The sequence below is a fragment of the Aegilops tauschii genome, chromosome 5 (genome assembly GCF_002575655.3).
Source record: "Aegilops tauschii subsp. strangulata cultivar AL8/78 chromosome 5, Aet v6.0, whole genome shotgun sequence".
Lineage (NCBI taxonomy): Eukaryota > Viridiplantae > Streptophyta > Magnoliopsida > Poales > Poaceae > Aegilops > Aegilops tauschii.
The window spans coordinates 387,242,869-387,247,187 of record NC_053039.3 but is presented as its reverse complement, the minus strand read 5'-3'; positions in this window follow the sequence as shown (position 1 = coordinate 387,247,187).

Sequence of the window (4,319 nt, the reverse complement as noted above, 5' to 3'; positions counted from 1 at the left end):
CGTAGGCTGTAGCTAGAGCCAGACTTGCAACGCCGGAGTCGGACTCCTCCTCAGATTCCACCTCCGCCTCCTCAGAAGCAGACTCCTCCTCTGAATCCATTTCCTTGCCAACAAAAGCACGAGCCTTGCCAGATGAGCTCTTCTTGTGTGATGAAGACTTGGAAGAAGACTTTGAGGATTTCTTCTTCTTCTTGTCATCAGAATCATATTCCTTGCTCTTCTTCTTCTACTTGTTCTCATTGTCCCACTGTGGACACTTAGAGATGTAGTGTCCAGGTTTCTTACACTTGTGACATGTTCTCTTCTCGTGGTCATGAGTGGAAGCTTCATCATTTCTTGAGCTGGATCGTGAAGACTTTCTGAAGCCTTTCTTACTAGTGAACTTCTGGAACTTCTTCACAAGCATAGCAAGCTCCTTTCCAATGTCTTTAGGATCACCAGAACTGCAGTCAGATTCTTCTTCAGATGAGGAAACAGCCTTTGCCTTCAAAGTGCGAGTTCGGCCATAGTTGGGACCATAGATATCTCTTTTCTCAGATAGCTTAAACTCATGTGTGTTGAGCCTCTCAAGTATGTCAGACGGATCGAGTGTCTTGAAGTTAGGGCGTTCTTGAATCATCAGGGAAGGGTGTCGAACGAGCTGTCAAGTGATCTTGGGAGTGTCTTGACGATTTCATGCTTGGTGATTTCAGTGGCGCTGAGAGCACGAAGCTCATTTGTGATGTCAGTGAGGCGATCAAACGTGAGCTGGACATTTTCGTTGTCGTTTCTCTTGAGGCGGTTGAATAGGTTGCGAAGGACACTGATCCTTTGATCTCTCTGGTTTGAGACGCCTTCGTTGACCTTGGAGAGACAGTCCCAGACTAGCTTCGACGTTTCCAGAGCACTCACAAGGCCATACTGTCCTTTGGTCAGATGACCATAGATGATGTTCTTGGCAGTAGAATCCAGTTGAATGAACTTCTTGACATCAGCAGGGGTGACACCTTCACCAGTTTTGGGAACGCCATTCTTGACGACATACCAGAGGTCGACATTAATGGCTTCAAGATGCATGCGCATCTTATTCTTCCAGTAGGGATATTCAGTGACATCGAAGACAGGGCACACAGCGGAGACTTTGATTATCCCTGCAGTCGACATACCTAAAACTCCAGGTGGTTAAACCGAATCACACAGAACAAGGGAGTACCTTGCTCTGATACCAATTGAAAGTGCTAGTTATCGACTAGAGGGGGGTGAATAGGCGATTTTTATGAAAGTCTTCAAAACATGAGAGTTTCGAAGACAAATTATAGAAATGAACCTATTAACATGCAGCGGAAGGTAGACTATACTAGGCAGGCCATAGTCAAGTATTCAATGAAGTGACAACACGAAGACTAATAGCAGCTAGGTAGTAATGATCAGGATGGAAGATAGTATGAAGCCAAACAACAATAGATGTCGCACAGTGAAGTCAAATAGGCAGCACAGACAGGCAATGACTTCATGAAGACAAACTGAAAGTAAAGAGAGGGAGAGGATAGAACCAGTTGCTTGGTGAGGACAAGGATTTGTTGGACCAGTTCCAGTTGCTGTGACAACTGTACGTCTGGTTAGGGAGGCTGAGATTTAACTCAGAAGACCGTGTCTTCACCTTATTCCCCTTGAGCTAAGGACACCCAGTCCTCGCCCAATCACTCTGGTAAGTCTTCAAGGTAGACTTCCAAACCATCACAGACTTCGTTCACCGGCGATCCACAATGACTCTTGGATGCTCAGAACACGACGCCTAACCGGCTGGAGGATTCACAGTCCTCAAGTGTAACAAGTCTTCAGGTCACGCGGACAGAAAGACTTCAGTGATGCCTAACACTCATTTGCTCTGGGTGTTTGGGCTTTGTCCTCTCAAGCATTTCTCTCTCTCAAAAGCTTCGAGGTGGGTTGCTCTCAAACGACAAAAGACGTGCACTAACTCTGAGCAGCCACCAATTTATGGTGTAGGGTGGGCTATTTATAGCCACTAGGCAACCCGACCTGATTTGTCCGAAATGACCCTGGGTCACTAAGGAACTGACACGTGTTCCAATGGTCAGATTTCAAACACACGCGACAGCTTGACTTGGGATACAAGTAAAGCTGACTCATCCAACTCTGGATAAGATTTGCTCTCATTGTCTTCGCTCGAAGACATAGGATTTGGTTGAGCATCACTTCAGTCACTCTGACTTTGTTCACTTGGACCCCACTTAACAGTACGGTGGTTCCTATGACTCAACAAAGAAGAAAAGGAAACTACGAAACAACTATGTCTTCGCACTTCATAGTCTTCACGTGAATGTCTTCTCGAGTCATAAGCTTCGATGTGATTGTCTTCACATACCACTATTGTCTTCAATGTCTTCACATATTTTTAGGGGTCATCTCCTGTAGGTAAACTGAATCAATGAGGGACTACTACCTGTGTTATCCTGCAATTCTCACAAACACATTAGTCCCTCAACCAGGTTTGTCATCAATACTCCAAAACCAACTAGGGGTGGCACTAGATGCACTTACAGCTGGGTTCGACTCGGGTTCGCCGGCTACTATTTCGGCCCAAACCAACGAAAAACAAGGACCTTGGGGCGCGACCGGGCTGATTTTTCACCGCCGGCGCTAAAAAAGGCGCCCTGGGGGGCCTGTTGGGGTGGGGCGAGTGGAGATGCTCTAAGCCACATGTCCGAAGTTTAAACTGATATGTGCTCAATCTGTGGTGTCGGGATGTACACATCTATATATAAGTTGACCTCGCATGAACTAGCAGTCACACTCACGACAATTTTTCTTTTTTTTAGAAAAAAAGAGGATGCCCCCTGGGACGCGGCTAATCTGCACCCGAGCTCTGCACCCGAGCTCAAATGAGCTCGGGTGAACAGTAAAATCGAAAAAAAATCAAAAAATTCCATTTTTTTAGAGAAACATTGACAAAAGTTCTAAGTGCCTGCAAAAATTCGTCATGAAATCACATTCCTAGAAGGCGTGGCAAAAAAACAAAAACAGTACTCTGAATGTGATTTCATGATGAATTTTTGCAGGCACTTAGAACTTTTGTCAATGTTTCTCTCAAAAAAAAATTGAAATTTTTTGAATTTTTTTCAAATTTTACTGTTCATGCGGGAGCATATGAGCTCGGGTGCATAATGGACTTTTCGTGCCCCCTGCCTCTATATTCGTGCGATACATATAGCCACTTTACTAATTATTCGCAAGGACCTTATAAAGTAAGACATCAGCAAGTCTGAAGACACCACCTCGGCAACTTCTGTCGTTACTCCTATCCACTTGATGAAGGTGTGCTGAAAATCCGAGCCGAATACCGAACAGACTTCGCATCAAAGCCTAACATCTAAAGTCGGTGGCCCCAACCAAACTGAATGCTGCGATTGAGGCACACACCGGTCCGGCGCAATCTCATAGGCGATCACCGCCGTCTTTCACCTATCCATCTTCAGAACAGGAACTGAGGCATCGACCTTGCCAGGCCTGCCGTCGACGCCACCACGACGCCAGACACCTCCGTTCTCCCGCGTCAGTCCGTCAATCCACATCAGACTTCGATACTCCACTGCGCCATGCTGCCGAGATCCGCCGTCATCGATGCGGAGGATGAAACCTCGATCCGCCTTTGTGCCCTTCCGGTCAGTTCCTGCTCCAAAACGATGCCCCCACGAGGGAGAACGACATCGAAGATGTCATCATCGTTTGATCCGAGAAGACCCAGATCTAGGGTTTCCCCCGGAGCATCCCGAACATGGTGCCACGACCTGCCACAACTATGCCTCGAGAAGGGAACGACGTCTAAGATGCCGCCATCGTTCGCTATGACCGTAGTCGGCGTGATTTTCACCGGAAGTCGCATCACCCCGATCTCGCAGCTGACTAGATCCGAGTGGAGCCTCGCCGTGAAGACGAACGCTGCCAACCGGAACGCCGGTAGGGAGTCTCCAGTCGCCCCTCACCGGTCCCTCTGCGGGTCGTTGGCCGGCCAAAGCCACGCCGAGATGAACCTAGCCGGGACGCCAGATCACGGCCACAACGGATCCCGACTCTAGGCAGAGGAACCCATACCGCCAATGAAGTGTCGGCCATGCCCGCCACCCATACAGGCTAGGTAGCCCACCCCACGAGCCGAGGATCGCCAGCCACCGCCATTCCGCTGAAACTGCTGCACGCGCAAGCACTGCAAGAGGTGCCCCGCCTCATGGGTGTTACGCTGCCAACCGCCGCGGTCCTCGCCGACGGCAGAGAAGCTTTGATCTGGAGGCCGGCGGCGCTTAGGGTTCGGGACCCCTGGC